This window comes from Acomys minous (genome assembly GCF_964271855.1).
Source record: "Acomys minous genome assembly, chromosome: 19".
Classification (NCBI taxonomy): domain Eukaryota; kingdom Metazoa; phylum Chordata; class Mammalia; order Rodentia; family Muridae; genus Acomys; species Acomys minous.
Window position 1 is genome coordinate 56,199,877 of NC_140499.1, and position 18,539 is coordinate 56,218,415.

Sequence of the window (18,539 nt, forward strand, 5' to 3'; positions counted from 1 at the left end):
AACAAAGGCATCCTCTTGAATGGCTCGCCATCTTCAGGGAAGATGGAAGAAGAGCGTCTGCCACTGTTGAACACCACTGAGAAGTGGAAGGCATCACCCAAGTAACTCCAAATCCTGGAGATCTGATGCATGCATATGGTGCACAGACATACATGAAGGCAAAACACCCACACACATCAAAGGTTTTGTGGTTTGTTTTTGGTTTTGCTTTTTGGTTTGGTTTGGTTTGGTTTGAAGATAGAATAAAAAATATCAGGATCATTTTCAATTCCACAGTAAAATGTGGAGTCAAGATTCAATGATGGGCCTGGAGAGATGGCTCCAAAGGTAAGAGCTCCTGCTGTTCTTCCAGAGGACCCAAGTTTGGCTCCTAACCCCTACTTCAGACAGCACACAACCACATTTAGCTGTGGCTTTAAGGATCTGACACTCTCTTTTGGCTTTTACGAGCGCCTTCATTAATGTGCTCAAATAGACACACGTACACATAAATAAAAACAAAATAAATCCTCAGAATTACTCAGTGGTATCTCCCTTAAGCAACTTCATTTCTACTTGTCTGTCTACAACAGAACACTCTGAGTTCCTGTGTGCAGGCACCTGGCTGTGTCCAGAATCCACTGGTTCCTTGCATTCATCCACAACCTCTGATTCTCGCTCATTCTGCCTTCACTCCTCGACATTCTCTGAGCCTTTGGATAAAAGGTGCAATATACATGTTCCATTTTGGCCTGAGCATCCTTCAGTCTCTGTTTGTTTGAGTCAGGATACCACTCTGTAACCTCGGGTGGCCTAGAACTCACGCCGCTGCGCGTCTCTGCTTCCCAAGTATCTCGGTCTGTTCTTCTGTACATCTATGGTTAGTTGAGTAATGGTCTTTCCTCCCCTGAACTGTTAACTCCTGAAGGGTTACATAACACACACAAGGACCCTCAAAGGCCAAGTGCTTCTTGAATTGAACCTAAAGTAAGTTTACTGAATAAGAGAAAAAAATCAGAGTCAGGGTGGAGGGAGAGACCTGGCTTTGTCAAAACTGTGTTCTTTCAATGTGTGGTGGAGTCCCTCTACAATAGTGCATTTGTTACTCTTAGCACTGGAGGTTCTTGGAAAGGAGAAAGTGGTAGGGCCTTAAATTATTCCCATATTTTTTTTGTCATTGTTGAAGAAGCTATATCTTACACACCCTTTGGATGAAACCTTAGTGCTCTAGAGAGAGCTGCTTGGATTTACTCAAATGCTGTAATGCTCCCAAGCATGAATGGATGCCAGGCTCATAGCAGGCACATGGGGAGAGGTGATTAAATTAAACACAAATGAACTAAGTACCTAACAAAGATTTCATAATCGTTTCTACTGTATCCTTTGCTCTCTGCTCTTCCACACCTGAAAGCTTCATGGGCTAGCCCATCATTATCACATGGGTCCTAGTTAAAAACACACACTAGGAGATCCACATTCACTGCACTAGTAGAATTCTCCAGAGAAACAGGACCAATGGGAGAATGTAGAGCCATCAAATCAAAACTCCGTATGGAAAGCCAGCAGAGTACAAATTAAAGAAAGTTGATTTTGAAGCATGGTTCTAGCAGGCAGGAAAATCAGGCAGGGTACCCATGTTGCATTCAGGAAGTCAAATTTTCTTCTCTTCCTCAAACCTCAGATCTTGCTCCAGAAGGCCTAATCAGATGGCTCTGTCTGGACCAGTGCAGCTGTCCACATCATGGAAAGTCTGCTTACTCACAGTCTACTGATCGAAGGGTTGACCAAGTCTAAAAATATCTTCACAGCAGAATCTGCAGATGGTCTCCAATTTGTAATGGTTTGTGTTTTTGTTTTGTTCTGTTTCTTTTACTTTAAAATGATGTGAGGTGGTTGCATTCCGTAGATGTGAAACATTTTGATCATTTCCTAAACTAGCATGCATAGATAGCTTCTGGGTGCTACATTGCAACATTGGGATAATAAATGTATAAAAAAAAAAAAGGGTTGTTTTTGTCTCTTGGATTTGAAGGTGGGCCTGTGGTGAGACAGCCTACCATGGGAACAAAGTGTGGCAGGAAAAAAGGAGGTAGGGCAGGAGGGGGCATGGCGCATCAACAAGGATACAAGAGTGAAGAGGAAGAGAAGCTAGGGTCCCATTCCTCACTTCCAAGTCATGTCTCCAGTGACCTAAGGATCTCCCCCCAGGCTCCAACTCCAAAGGGTTTCCCTCAGTGTTACCCCAGGGACCAATCCTTTACTGGTGAGCATGTAAGAGCCAAACTACAGCACAATACAATACTGTCACACACTTCTAGGCAGATGCCAAATACCAGAAGCCACAGCCGCCTGATCACAAGGCAGCGTTCAGTACTCTACACATGCTTTGTGGCTAAACTATGAAGAATAGTAGATAAGGTCTATTGAATAAATGCTTTCTAGCCCACTACAGTCTGGCTGGGATAGAATTCCATTATAAATGGAGGAGCATCTGTAGAGGGGTGTTTGTCCAAACAACTCGTCACCATGGTGTGGTCAAGTCAGCACACCACTGGGCCTATGAGATGGTTCCACGGGTAAAAGTACTTGTAGCAAGCCTAACCACCCAAGTTCAATCCCTGGGAACTCGCATCAAGGCAGAAGGAGAAAACCAGCTCCTTGGACGTCTATGTGTGAGCCATGTGCAACCTAGGAATGTGATTTCCCAAGCCTACTGAATCAGAAACTCCATGGCACGGCCTAAAAGCCAGTGCGCTGGCTGAGAAGGCCCTCCCTGTGGCCACCTCCGTGTCAGAAGCGTAATTCGCCTGATCTCTGAGGCGAGCCTTCCTTACTGCAAGGTTCTTACATGTATCTTCTCTGGTTTTCATGAATACTCATCCCTATCCTGTCATAAATACATGACTAATCACCATAGGCAAGCAGAAAGAAAATTACAAAAAACATTCTCTTTCCTTTGGCCCAGGTAGCCATCTTCTCTGCTTGTACATGTAATTATTTTTCAGGCCTGTCCTATGGTACAAGGATCCATTTTTTTTAATATTTATTTTATTTATTTATCTATGTATTACATACACAGTATTCTGCCTCCATATACACCTGTACACCAAAAGAGAGCACCAGATCTGATTGTAGATGGTTGCGAGCCACCATGTGGTTGCTGGGAATTGAACTCAGGACCCCTGGAAGAATAGACAGTTCTCTTAACCGCTGAGCCATCTCTCCAGCAACAGGATCCATTTTTTTTAAGTTACTGCTATTTACTCTATTTTTATTAATAAAAAGGGGGTTAAATCCTTTGTGGCTTCCAGAGCAATGCAACATTTCAGAAAACTTTTAAATGAACCAAAAAAAAAAAAAATTCCATGATTACATGTGGACCCAAGAGAATCAACTTACTAAAATTAAAGTCCTGGCAGGTCGCAGCCCTTAACCTGATTTGGGAAGACTAAATGCATTACCGGGCCACTTTCTCCAGCTCTCCACGTTATTTTCCATGTTAACATTGCTCTCTGTGGCTGTTCAAAAGGGACAGGATTGAAGGATGAAAGTAAATCTAGCCCTTAAAAGAGATATTGTAAAGTAGACATAGCCAGGTGGTGTCAAGGACAAGACACGCACACATGGTTTGGTGACCTCTCACATAACTGTTTTATTTGTTTGTTTGTTTGTTTGTTTGTTTTTTCAGCCCAAAGAATTAATGCAATAATTTAACTATTTCTTGACTGTTTGCAGGGGAGTGGGAAGGAGTAAAACTAAAAGCTTGCATTTCCTGCAATATCTATAAAAGTTTTTATTACAATGTTAAGGATTCTTTGGTTCTTGGATTTCATGTTTTGTATTTATTTATTGCATAATATATTTGTCGATTCTCTAAGGATCGCATATTATGTATTTTGATCATATTCATCATCTATTCTTCCCTCTAACTCCTCCGAGATCCACGTCTACCACTTCACTCCTCTTTTTTAAAACCTTCAGCCCCAATTTATGGTACCCGCATACCTGGGTTTGAGGCCATCTGCTAAAGTATAGCCAACCTCGCCTTAAAAAAACTGGCTTTCCCTCCCTAGAAGCCATTAACTGTCAATAGTTCCATAGTTAGGAATGCAAGCCCATGAGCTTCTCCCCTCTTCCTACTAGAGTGTTGATTTGTCTTTAATTTTGTCTGACATTTCAAAATTGGAAATTTTCACATAAAAATCCAGATTCCAGATGGCTCCAGTTTGTTTGTTGTTTTGTTTTGTTTTGTTTCATCCAGAAACAGTAGGTTTGCATCTTCTCATGATAAACATGTCTGGAACCAAACAGCGACTATCCACTTAGAAGGACATGGACTTAGCAGGCTTCCGTAGCCCCTGCCCATCACCCTTCACTGGCACCATGGCATGTGATGCCTGCCTCATACTCTGACTGAAGGGTTCCCAAGCTTGAAGGAGAGTGTCTCCTTTATCCCAAATGGGCCAGGAAACAAAACGTAGCTCTGCAGGCCCTGTGCGCCCCAGCCTACTTGCCTAGGTGACTCCGGCCCTCTGTCAATGACCAGCTTGATCATTTGACTCTTTGGCGATTTGCAGCCAGCAGCCAGCAGCCAGCAGCCAGCCTGCCTCTACCATTTTGCCTCCACTTACTCTCTGGTCATTTACTAGCCAGATGCAGTACAGCTACTGTGTCCTGCACTCCAGTGAAACTGTTTAGCTGATGACAAAAATGGCCCCTTCCTACAACTCTAATGGGCATTGTTTTGGTTTGTTTGTTTTGGTATGTTTTGGTTTGGTTTGGTTTGGTTTGGTTTTGGTAGGAGACCTTATCAGACTTCTGGAACTTTCCTCATCTTTCAAACGTCAGCTTGGGCTTCATTGTCTGCTCTGAGCATTCCTGGGAGTCTTGCTGAGTAGTAATCTTTTACACAATCTTTGCATGACATCCTGTTCTTGTCCCCACCACACACAGCATCTCAACTCCCACTCATGAATCCATCTTCACCAGTGACAAGATTCGGTCTCCTTTGTGCACACAGAGTGCATCACTGTAGTGGCTGGTCCACCATGGGCATTTTATAAATACTAAGGAAATGGATGGATGACCAAGTGTGCGAACCAACAATTAGCTTTTAAAGCTGAGGGAACAGAAGAAGCAACCAAAAGGCTTACAAAAGTCTATTTGTCTGTCTGTTTGGTCCCCAAATGTTAACTTTATCCACTATTACATCATGAAGACTATATGAGACTGGGGAAAATATGTCCTCCTCTCTTTCTCTCATTGGATGCTTCCAGGTGTTGGCGTTAATAATGCCCCTCAGCGTTTACTGGCATTTTCAAAGGGACAGTCCCCGACTGTTTTACAGCTCCAATTACACAACGGTGGAAGAACTCAGAAAGGCTCCATATTTCAAATAGAAGAAAAGCCTTCTAGTTATCAGGGCAAGAGAGATAGCCTAAAGGAATAGTAAGATAAAACATGCGTGTCCCCAAAGCCCTTTAAGAGGTCATTTGTGGGGGTCACAGAAGCAACAATACAGAGTGGCCAAGCACGCACATTGCTTTGCTGTGTCTTCTCACCTCTCTGGGCATTTCTGGGTGGTTCCACAGCTGATGATAAACATTTGCTGGGCACCCTATTCAGGGCACCATCTCCTCCCTCTACCTTCAGTATGGCTTTCTACCACAGTAATGGCATTTCAGTTGGATCCTAATACAAGAAAATAGCATGCAGAGAGACAGAGTTTGATTTCCACTGTGTCTTAGCTACTATCGGAGAGTGCTTAAATATTCACTGGTTTTTATTCTGTAGCTTAGGTAGAAACTAGTATGGCATTCGATATCCTGCTAAAGGCTACAAGAAGACTGTCCTGAGGGGAGAGTTACAATCATTTGTCAGTGAGCTCCAGAGCTGGCTAAAGCTCCAAATGCTACCCAACCCAGCTGCCTCAGCATCCAGTTCTAAGCGTACAACTGCCTCTCTGAGTGCCCCCCCCTCCGACAAGCCATGTCCCTCTTCAACACACTCAGGGGCAGAGAATGGGGAAATTAACAGAGTTCACGGGAGATTCTGCCAACCTGGGTGCTGGCAACTGCTCCATCCCCACTCTCAACTGGTCCAGATGTCACTTCATCTGCAGAGTGCCAGGAGGTCATCCAACATTGCCACAACTCCTCCACGATGTCACTTTCTCGGAGTAACACCCACTATCTTTGCAGCACATACTTGGATTGGGAATTTTCTGGATGCAATTACCCTTTCCGACTAATAAAATAAGATGTAATTATAGATGTACTGTGAGCAGTGCCACTATACATTTAGGGTGATATGTTTGTGGCTGTCTGGAATTCCAGATCTGAGTGCTGTTTATTGCTTTAACCCGCACATGTTATTTCTGGAGATGGTGTGGCTCACGGAGAGACGTCTGGGGGCAGGCAGCCCGATCACACTCCTTCAGGGGCCCCTCTGCCTTTTTTGGGCTCGGAGCTCTGAGCTGCACTTTTGACCTTCTCCTGAACAGCTTGCACCGCACAATTCAACCCAGCCAGGGCATGGGGGGGGGGGGGGGAGAAGGCTCCCCCTAATTGCTGCTCTGAATGCAAGCTCTGTGGCCTGACTTTACATGTCAGTTTAGTGTCTGCTGATTTGAACGAGGTGCAGAGACTCCCATGAAGGGAACTTAATAAACAAATGTTCAGGAAAGAGCACTCTTAGACTTGCAGATGACGGAGGCCTCTTCAGGACCTGTCTATGTTCTCTAAATGACCGTGTACTGTTAACAACCCAAAAAGAAGTGTGGGGTGGCCGAGAAGCGGAAAGAAACCAGCAGGAGTGAGGGGATAAGAGAGAGGAGTGAGGGAGCGAATACGATCAGAATATATTGTGTACATAATAAAACCCATTATTATGTCATTGGCTAAGCCTGGAAGTGGTTAAGATGTATGAATGAAAACAGCCAGGAAGAGAAAGAAAATTCATAGAGAATCTTCCAGGGTACTCCTCAGCCTAAAGAATCTCATGGACAGAGCAGGGGATGGGGCAGTTAGCGTGCTGTCTCTAAGAATCATGGAGATGACCAGCTTTCACTAAGGAAAGCACAGTGGCAATAACGCCTACTAGGTCTACCAGCCATTACATGTTTTAGCTTGATTCTTTGCGGCTGTGATAAACGCCATGACCCAAAACAACTTGGTGAGGAAACTTCAGCTTAGGGTTTATAGCCACACTGAAGGAAGCCAAGGCGGGAACCAGGAGATAGGAACTGATGCAGTGGCCATTGAGGAATGCTGCCTCCTGGCTTGTTCTCCACGGTCTGCTCAGTGTGGTTTCTTGTACCACCCAGGACCACCTGCCTAGAGGTAGCACCGCCCGCAGTGGGCGGTTGTCTCAAAGTTATTTAGCCTGTCTTCTTCATCTTTGCATATCTTAAGAGCCCATACATCTGAGTGTAACGGCTTTATCACGGGCAGGTGCTAACTGAACAGGTGCACATGTCCAAAATCACCTTCAATTATCTCAAATATTTCTTTGAGAAACTAAGGAATGTGTGTGTGTGTGTGTGTGTTAGATACATAATTATTTAATATGTATGTGTATGCATACATATTATATATAATTATGTAATATGCATATGTATTATTAATATATTCCTGTTTCCTCTAATGTCTTTTTCAGTAAAGTAATAGTATAGAATAAAATTATTTCCTTAGATTCTCCAAGTGTTGATCTCCTAATAGCAATTCTTACCATTTTTAAATCCATCAGATTAACTAATAAGAATATTTTCCCTAAAGATAGCTCTCAAAAAAGAATTTATATAAATGGACACTAAATATACTGAAAGATGCCAAAACATACTGGTGATGCAAACTAGAGTGATGCAGATAAGCCCTACATTTCAATACCATCTCCCAACCTGTAGCTGGTTTAATGAAAAAGACAAACAATAACAAGTGTTGGCAAGCACGCTGATTACTTTTCTGTTGTGGTGTGAGGGGGAATCCAGACCGAAAGAAGGGCAACAAGCAGACAAAGCAGAGAGCTGAGAGATCAAATCTCTGGCCACAAACACACGGCAAAGCGCAATCTGCAAGTGGAGCAAGGCTACAGACACCCAACAGGGACCAAGTGCCTAGAGGTAGCACCGCCCGCAATGAGACCAAGTGTTCCAATGTCTGAGCTTATGCGAGACATTACTCATTCAAACCACCACAGCATTGTGAAGAAACTAGAGCCCTTTCTTTACCCTATAGGCCCTACAGGTCTATAGAATGATGCCAGTATTTATAAACAATGTAGATCAATACTTCAAAAATCACCGAGCTGTCATTTGACCTAGCAATTCTGTTTTCCTGTCTGTATCATACACACACACACACACACACACACACACACACACACACACACACACACACAAAGCAACAAAAAACATATATAACCATCCATTCATGCCTACGTTAGGTAGTCAACATCTGATGGATGAATAAAAGAATTATGTTATATATAAACAATGAGGTATTAAACATCCATAAGAATAAGTACTGACACCTGTTGCAGCGTGGAAATACTAAAACTTACACTAACTGAAAACAAAACCAGGCACAATAGACCACACGCTGTATTGTTCCTTTTAGATGAAAAACTCAGAAAATCTGAATCTACAGAAGCGGAAAGGAGACGGATGGCTTCTGAAGGGAGAAGATGATGGAGAAAGGCACCAGGCTTCTTCTGGGGACACTGGGGTAACGACAGCACAATGTGTGATCATGCTTAAACCACTAAAGTACCTGTTCGCAGTGAGTGGATTGCTTGGTGATTGACTGATTTCACCAAGGGAGTTACAGCAAGCAGGGCTATCAAAGCCACTTCGTAGACATGCTTATTACCAGGGAAAAGTGAGTGAGCGAAGACAGACGGACAAATGGTGGGCTCTGTCTGTTTTCCTACTCCAATTGGTTTCTCTTTCAGGAAACAAATCAAGAGCCTGGCACACCTGGCACCCATCAAGGGCACTTTGAATTCCGCCAATAACAGTTCCTTTTTGTCTCCGCTTAGGGTGAGCCTTTGCACTAGCTTTTATGTTACGTGGTAACATCTTCGTCAGTTTATTCAGTTTTGGGTCACGTCTTTCAAAGGGAAGTGGTGATGGTGTCAGAGGCAGGGCAAGCACATCTGATCTAACTTACCAGATACTGAGAAAAAGATTCTTCACAAGAGGATTCATCCTTCTCTGAGATCTCATATAAAACCCATCTCCCCACTTGCAGAATATAGAGATCGCTACACATGCCTAAACTTCTCCCTAATTCTAAAACACTAAGACTGTCTCATAGAATTAAAGCCTGGAGGATAGCTATATGAAAAACGTTCAGGGCTGGAGAGGTGGCTCAGAGGTTAAGAGCACTGGCTGCTCTTCCAAGAAACCACATAGTGGCTCACAACCATCTATAATGAGATCTGCTGCCCTCTTCTGATGTACAGGTGTACATGCAGGTGAAACACTGTATACATAATAAATAAATAAATCTTTAAAAAAAAAAAAAGAACAACGTTCCATATCATTAGACATCAGAAAATTGAATTAAAATTACAATAAGATACTATCTCACTCCAGTTTGAATAGCTATTATCAAAAAAAAAAAGTTACAAATGCTGGAAAGAATGGGACTTTCACACAGAGTTGATGGGGAGGAAATCAGTCTGGTCATCCTGGAGAACCATGTGGAGGCTCTTCCAAACACTAGGACTGTGCGTGTTCCAGCTACACTACTGCTGAGTACATACCCAGAGGAACAAGAGCTTCATGTCAGAGGAGCGCCTGCAAATCTGTGTGCACCGAAGCGCTAGTCACGGCAGCTACCACGGAATCCGCCTAGGCCACTGGCCGCAGATGAGTGGAGAAAGAAAATGTACTATACAGAGATGCACATATGCGGATATTACTCGACTACAGAAAGAATAAAGCCCTGTCGTTTGCAGCCAAATGAGAGTAGAGCTGGAGGGACATTGTATTAAATGAAATAAGTCACAGAAAAAGCCAAGGGCCACACGTTCTCTCCCATACACAGACGTTCAGACATGCAGACAAAGAACTGTCATAATTAGAGATCGGGAAAGCTGGGTGGGGGAAATGAAGACAGAGTAGATGTATCCGGGATGTGAAATAACACACTGAAGCACATTGACACCTGTAATTAATACACACTAACAAAAACAAAGTAAAGTATTTCTCTAAAAGAACCACTGATTTGAGTGTTAAAGGAAAAAAAAAATGAAGATTTCAGAGATCCTCGAACAGACCCTCACGTGGGTTAGCAGTTGGAACACCATCTAATGGCAGGTCCCCTGCACTGAATCTCCTACTTAAAGCATATAGAGGCACAGGGGTCCGAGCCAGTGAGCCCCGTTTTCTATAAGACTAACAATCCAGATGTGTGATTAAGTGAGGGTTCCTTCAGTGAACAGGCACGAAATAATTGTGTGAAATCGCTGGGTCTTCCTAGGTAGGAATTAGGAAGTGCCCATTCCTTTCAAATATTATGGTTTTTGTTTTTGTTTTTGTTTTTTGTTTGTTTTGTTTTGTTTTTGTTTTTGTTTTTTAGTGGAAACTAAGCAAGAACTTTTTAGACCAAAGTAACGCATTTCTTTTCCCCCTTAATGATTGCAGGCAGGAAGCAGTGTGCAAAATAGAAGAAGGGCTTTGGAAGGAAGGTGGAATGTAAATCGGCTCTTTAGCTCTGGCAGTCTGAGGGGAAGCAGAGCTCTGAAACAGACCTTAGAAAAGAAAGTAGCAAAGGACGCTCTTTTTCTGAAGGGAAATGAAGGGAGAGTGGATCTGGAGGTGTGGCTCAGAGGGGTGGAAGGGGGAAACTACAATTGAGAGGTTATGTGAGAGAGAAGACTAAATTAAAAAAAAAGAATGGAAAAGAAAAGACATGCAACCTCAACATCAGACCTAAACACACACACACACACACACACACACACACACACACACACACACAAGTGTGCATATACCCACACTAAAAAGTACACTACATACAACAAGCCTAAAGCATATAAACATTTTAAAATATGTCAATATATTTATAGTTTAGTGTTAGGCAATCATTGTCATTCTTAACCTCACATGCCCTCGCCCCTGCCGTCAGCCCTCTATAATGAACAAACCAGTCATAGGAAATGTCATCGGTTGGGTGGTTGACAATAGTCACACAGTCTTCCCTCAAAATTTCAGCTGGCTTCTAGGAAACACATAAAAATTAAGCTTCCGTCTCAATCCATAAATGTAATTTTACTCCAGTGTAAAAATCCCTCACCATCAGCTGGTGGAGGTCAGCTCCAGTCCAGCTGCACTGGGGGCATTTCGGTATGGGGCCCAGAGGCCATGTTTTAACACTTTGAATTTCCATTAACTAAAACAATAATAATAAAGCCAACTGAAAATGAAACTATAAAAAATATACTATTTATGGACACGTGGGCAGGAGAATCTGCCTGCTGAAGTTTGCTGTTGGTATTGTTGTTTTGTTCTTGCTATTATTTTTGTTGTTAGTGGTGTTGATGGTGGTGGTGGAGGTGGTGGTGGTGGAGGTGATGGTGGTGGAGGTGGTGGTGGTGGAGGTAGTGGTGGTGGTGGTGGTGGTGGAGGTGGTGATGGTGATGATGGTGGAGGTGGTGGTGATGGTTGCTGCTGCTGTGGCTTGAGAATTTTTAAATGATCTTCTTTAAGATGTGCAGTCTGAAGTAGAAGATGGTGCATGAGACCACTGTGATGATCCAGGTGATCTTCATATAACAAAGCAACAAAATAAGCAGATCATTAGCTCGCTAAGATTGCCCCGCATGACTTAAACTGCACATAGAGAGCAGATCTTGTCACAATGACACTACAAAAGAACTCAAACATTCAATGAATTTACAGACGAAGATAAAGGAGTGGATCATATGGACCAATGCCAGTGAACAACCCTTGGGCCAACCTGAAAACGATGCATTTCTGTCCACAGACACACAGACAATGTCTAGTCTGTCCACTGTAACCATTCTGGTACCTAGGGTCCCTTAAGAAAAACAGAACTTCTACTGGGTCCTACTAGGTGTCACAGAGGCCCTACAACGTGCCTGGTATATCTTATACTGTTCAACCCCATTTTACTCACTTAACCTTTTTAAAAATAATATTCTTATTAATTCTTTGAGAATTTTATACATGTATACTATGTGTTTTTATTGCATCCACTCCCTACTCCCCCTCCAACTACTCATTTAACCTTAATAAACACCATAGGAAGTACAATAAGTACTCACTCAATTAGCATTATGCTAATTGTTATTATACACAGGCAAGGTACAACCTCGCTAAGTAAATGTTTAATTAGTGTTATTCAGTGCTAGGATATATACATGAATTCTACCAAATACCCAAACAGGTTAACATGGAAGAGACTCTGAATTCATCCTTTTCTGTGTGGGCTAGCCACTGACCTCGTTTGAATTCCTCTTCAAATTTGACTTTTCATTTATTTTTGCATGCGTATTTAAAGGTGTTTTGTTTTCTTTTAAGGTCCACTAATCATAAGAAACACTTGTAGAGGGGCTGAAGAAATGGCACAGTGATTAAGGATGGATGCCACTCTTACAGAAGACCCAAGCTCAGCACTCTGCACCCGTGTCAGGAGGCTCACAACCTCCAGCACCTCCTGCTTTAAAGCATCCAACGGTCTCCTCTGGGCTTCTTTGGCCCCTGCACTCACACATGTACATACCCCCCTCATAGACACACACATATACACATAATTGAAATTAAAATAAAATATCTTCAAAGAAACAATTTTAGCCATCCTGGAGACTTAAAAAAAAAAAACTACAAAAATGTCCAATATTGATAAACGCAAATCTTTAGTTTCACAGAGGAAATGGCTTCTTAAAATGCTAATCACTGATTCACAGCCCCCATAAGACTTTTATTTAATTGGTCTGGGATGAAGCCTGCGCACTGGTGATTTTAAGAGCTCCTGAGTGGCTCCATTGTGCAGCTGAGGCTGAGCAGCACTGCCTGGGAAGACACCAGGGAGACATGCAGCTGGGGTGACAGCAATGGCTGCTGGGGCATGGTAGAGATCACTTCGCCCTTTCCTTCCATCAAGTGAACCCTTGCGTTGGGTAGCATACAGACAATGCCTTGAAGAAAAAAAGGTTGAACCCTGGGGGTGGAGAACAGAGAAAAGTGTCAATGAAGAAAGTGCCAAACAGAAAGGAAAGGACGTGGGGGGGGGGGGGAATAAAGTGCATCCAATGGACTTTAAATGTGAACGGAGCATGGACTTGTGAGCTCCAGAGGCAGAGGGTCTGAGGCTATAACATTTGGAGGGACTTTCAGGAGCAATTCTTAAAAACTGACAATTGCTGAGCCAGGAAGTGATCGAATGCAAGTAACTGTCATCTCTGCATCTGGAAATATGGAAAATTCAATAATAATAATAATAATAATAATAATAATAATAATAATAATAATAAAAATGACGAGGAGGCCAGAGAAAGGGAGGGAGCTGCGGAGAACAGGCGGGAGGATGGGGCTGAGGAAGCAGAGGTCAAAGGCAACACTACCCCGACAAGGGCAGAAGGTCGAGGCTAGATCTCAACCACACAATGATGGAGAGTGGATGACGGCTGGATGGTAGGGAGACAAGAACAAAGGCTCCAGAACGGCTAAGGTTTAGCGCTCAGCATCACCACCAACAGGAACAGGTTCAGAAGGCAGATGGAGAATTCCATTTCACATCTACTCAGCTTCAACCGCTGTTGCGGCATCCGTTTGGCAATGTCCAGTCACATGTCTAAAGTCTGCGACTGGAGAACGGTGGAAATCTTCAAGGTGACAGCAGAAAGCTGGGCACCCCGTCACAACTGTAAGTCGGTGGAGCAGAAAGGCTGCACGTGGGTATTTGGGAAGGGTTAGGAGGTGTGGGCTTGTTGGAGGTGTCTCCAGTGCCGGGCCTGCCCGCCAGCCTGGTGCTTTGCTCCCAGCAATGATAACCATGACCCTTAACTAGCCTTCTGAAACTCTAGGTCCCAATAAACATCCTCTTCTATAAGCTGCCTTAGTCATGGTGTTTCTTCATGGCAATGGAAAAGTAACTAAGACAGTGGCCAAAACAATAACAAAAAGTACGACAGCCGACATGGCATGCAGGAGTGAGGCCCAGTGTCTACAAGGGAAATGGAGTCAAGAGGTGGGGTCCACTGGCTGCAGAGAAGGGAAGTGCATTGAGATCAAGCAGCAAGTAATGCCACAGATCCTGGACAGGGAACTTTCCCTGGGAGGGAGGAGCGTGCTAGGAAGAGCTGGATGAGACAAAAGGCAAGCAAGGAGTGGGAGGGGTACAGCGAGACTCCCCCTAAGAAAGGCTTTCTTGGAAATGGAAGGAGGGCAGATGAGACTCACAGACATAGTAGACTTTTGATCACTGTGACCAAACACCTGAAAGAAAACATTTGAAAGAGAAGAGATGCATTTTGAGTCACTTTCAATTTTCCAGTCTTTCATGGTAAGAAGAGTGTGGCAACAAGAGGCAAGAGAGAGGAAGAGGAGGGAAGAGCTCAGGGAACCCCGAAAAGAGCCGAAATCTTTTTACCATACCTTCCCAGGATGCCCTCAGAGCATCTTACATATCGCCCTGAAACACAGCACCCGACTTCTTTTCAACGGTCCTAATCTCTTCATAGCCACTTGTCTTGGCCCCAACATTCTATGAGCCTCTTTTCTGGGCAAACTGCAATTTCATTTCATCTTTTCCCTCTGATTTCTGCTCACAGTTTTTACTGTAAACTTGGCACTAAAAGCAGCCACAATAACCATGCATGCTGAACGCTGGATGGCCTTAAAGCACCCTGTCGGATCAGTTAGTCCTTCTGGTTTGATTTCAGCCTTATGCACGATCTCAGAGCATGGGCAATATGGCCAGACTCAATTCCCCCTAATGAGCACAGTCTTCTCTGTCCTCGTTTCTATCAGATGACAATCTTCTGGGCTCAATCAGACTTGCTCATTAGGCTCTGCTTACCACATCTTGAGGCTTCTCAAGACCACATCTCCGAGTTCCCCCAAATCCCTCCAGCGAGCCAGCTCGAAAGCCTGCAGAGCCTCAGAGTCTGGCTTTGTCACTGCAAGGAGCCCAGCGCTCTGGGGTCAGTTTTCTGTGTTGGACTTTTGTCGTTGTGACCAAATACTTAAAGGGGGGAATACAAAGGGTGAAAGGTCTGTCTAAGTCATGGTTGCAGGGAGTGCAGTCGGCGGTGGAGGGACGACCTTCTGTACGGATGGCTATGATGCAATTAAAGGGAGGGAATGCCTGCTGTACTGGGCTCCTTTGTGCCCTTTTATGCCATCCAGGTCTTCAAACTCTGAGATGTGCTGCCCCACTCAGCCAGACCCTCTCCTCTTAGCTAGCCCTCTCTGGAAAAATACCCCCACAGGGACTCCTGGAGGTGCGGCCTACTAATTCTTTGCCGACCACTAACTATGGCAGAAGCTAAATTCAGAACAAGGTAAAAGGGAGATTAGTAAAGGAATCCCCGAAAGCCGCATGCCCTGCATTTTATTAGCAAAATAGAAAACAAGAAACACTTTTATTCAGGATGTGAGAGGAGGAATTCAGGCGGAGAATAACACATCACAGGGCTGGGGATCACACTGAGATTCCAGAGCTGACTAACTCGGACATTTGAAATAACCAAGGGACACCCGGGTGTGATAGGAGGCTTTTAAAAAAAAATCACCTCTTTAAAATCACGACCATCCCTAAACAATCCGAGTTTACAAGCTCTTCTCTGTGATCCCTGCCCACCAAAAAAAGTCTTCAACCAGTGGGTATCTCACACCTTTAGTTTTAGAGTGTCAGGAGTTCCTTAAAAGCCTGAAAACCTCAGCCCCATTCCAGCTCCACTCGCTCTCTCTTCTTGGAGCCACCACTATTGCTTTCACTTATAAGGGTCCCTGTGCAGAGCAGACAGATTCTCAACTCACCCTGTGTCCTCCAAGTGTTGCTTCCTCAACTGGAAAACCAAGGGTCCCCAATGAGGTGGTACTGCCTCCGGGACAAAGAGCTCTTGGAGATTAAGCAACAAATGACTGAGCAATTTGCAGGGGGCTGAAGCTACAGCACAGCGGTTGGCGCCATGATCATCCCTGCCTGGTTGGGCACAGTGCAGCTCAGCAAACACAAATGCATATTCAGGCCTTCCCAGGTGCCCGAGACCTACAGAGAGCTGGGCAAGCGAAGCAGAAACAGAAGACAAAAGAAAATTCCTCAACAAAACAAGGCAGGAGGGGAAAGGGGCTCAGAGAAGAAAGGGGTGAGAAGGTGAGGTAGTCTCGACTGTGGAAATCCCCCACCCCCACCCCCACCCCCGCCAGACAATGAGATCGTGTTTCTCTCTGGGCAAGTGCACAAATCAAAGGCTGTGCATTGACCTCAGGCCAGCTAAGAAATTTAGCCTATGGAAAGAGAGAAGGCCTCAAATACACACACCGGTGTTCCTTCTTTCCAGTAAGACCCACTGCAGTCCTACTGGAAGGTTTCTCTGAGGTGCTATGCTTGGCAAGCAGTTTCCTCCAGCAAGAAGTTAACGGAAGGAAGTGCCTCCAAAGCAAGAACACGGCCATCCTGGCACAAGTGAGTTAATGAATTTCTGTAACTCAGGAAATAGCCAGGTGGTAAGAAGTGAGGCAGACGCTTGCCATTGTGCCACCCAGTCTATGAACAGTTCTCTCAAGTGCTGCCACTCATCTCCCTCCCCAAGGTGCACATGCAAGCATGCATGTGTTTAAACACACATGCAGGTGGGTGGAGGGCTTGACAAGGGTATAAGCAGCTTTGCTGTGCTCTCCTGTTGCCTGCCTGGGGAGTCCACTGAAATCCGAACAGCGGGTTATCATGTTGGCTTGTGAGTTCAGATTACCGAATACAAGATATTAGAGTCATGGGCAATCGCTTAAAAGTAAGGTTTCCTAACTATTTTCAATGTGTATTATCCAGCTGCATATGTATTTCACAATAAGAAACTTTTCAGAACATAGTAGTCATAATTCAATGCACATGAAGGAAATTACCAGGATTTACAAAAGCCTGAGGGCCACAAAGATGGCCCCATGGTTAGCTCTTGCAAAAGATGTGAATATCCATGACAAGATGCTCTCAACTGCCTCTAACTCCGGCTCCACAGGAGGCAATCCCGTCATCTAGCCTCCACAGGCAAACACAACACAGCACACACACACCTGCACACACACAAATAAAAGGACGTTTTAAAGAACTACCTGAGATTCAAAAGAATAAGAAAGACCTTTGCTCATGACAGTGCTTAATAACAGTTATTCCTCTCACTAGAAATTCATGCTTTTGTTTGAAATTTTTATTCTAAATAGTAATTGTTTTGATTGCTTGAGAGATTTCCAGAAACCGAAAATGAGCAAATTGCCCTTTGTTCTTCCACATTAAAGTTTAAGACAAAAAGAAAAAAGGAAAAAAACCCTATAAAATCGTGTGTGTGTGTATCTGTGTATCTGTGTGTCTGTGTCTGTCTGTGTGTCTGTGTCTGTCTGTGTGTTTGTGTGTGTGTGTGTGTGTGTGTGTGTGTGTGTGTGTGTGTGTGTAGGTGTAATTAGACCCAGGACCTGTTTCAGACTAAGCATATGTTCTGTCAGTGAGCTCCATCCCAGCCTGAACTAGTCATTTTTAATGTCATTCTCAAATCTTCCAAGTTAAAAAAAAAATTCAAATGGATGAATATGCTTCCAAAGCAAAGATAGTGTGCTGGTTTGCAGCATCCAGCAGTGGTCACACAAGATACATCTGGCTTGACATCTAATCCCTACTGTCATATTTTTGGCTTTTTCTCTATCTTTGACCAATATTTTACATAAACCTCTATTCAGAAAGTAGACACAGTAAATCAACTGTATCTTTTACTCTGGATTTTTTTTTCAGAGTTGGCAAGTTTTGACAAGAGAACTTGGGAGCAGAGGCGCCTGACAGTCCTACAGAAGATGCGTCCCTGTAGCTTTCTCCTCCAAAATGGAGGCTAGGCAGGTTTTGCTGAAATACCGTTGCTCTCAGGAGCAACTCAGGGCCCTGCCCCAGATGCCAGCATCCTCCATTTTGCCTAAGCACCCACTCTTTCTCTCAGCCTTGCCACCTGTAGGGGTACTACCTCACTAAGAGCCTCGAGTTATTAGCTGCCCTTCGCATTCTCCGCTTCCTGCTGGTCCCCAACCCACTGTCCAGAATGCAACCTAGCCCAACCAGATGGGCCATCTTCTCCTCAGTGTTTTCTCCTAGCCAGCAGGTTCTGAGGGTTTCATCTTTGCTTCTTTCTCCTGTGGAAATGCATTCTGGGAAAATGTCAGTGTGCCACTAACAGGTTAAGATGGAAGTGGGAGATGCTGATGGGTCTCACCAGTCTCATGATTTAAGCAGTGAGGTCTGTTTGCCTTTATCTGGAGCTGACCTTGACAGACACCTGCAACCCTTCTGTGTCATACTGTCACCACCATGTTTCATCTCTTCCTCAGTGTC

The 18,539-nt window shown here is 44.1% G+C and overlaps 1 long non-coding RNA gene across 8 annotated transcripts in view; it reads right to left on the minus strand.

Moving 5' to 3' along the window:
- LOC311590642 overlaps nucleotides 1–18,539 on the minus strand; it is a 185,977-nt gene that overhangs the window by 150,518 nt on the left and 16,920 nt on the right. For 3 of the 8 annotated variants that reach the window (XR_014776947.1, XR_014776948.1, XR_014776949.1), the window contains one exon: nucleotides 12,786–13,166. The exons of the other annotated variants lie outside the window; for them this stretch is intronic. This is a non-coding gene — a long non-coding RNA (uncharacterized lncRNA). Of the gene's footprint in view, nucleotides 1–12,785; nucleotides 13,167–18,539 lie in introns of those variants that run through there. 8 annotated transcript variants of the gene reach the window in all.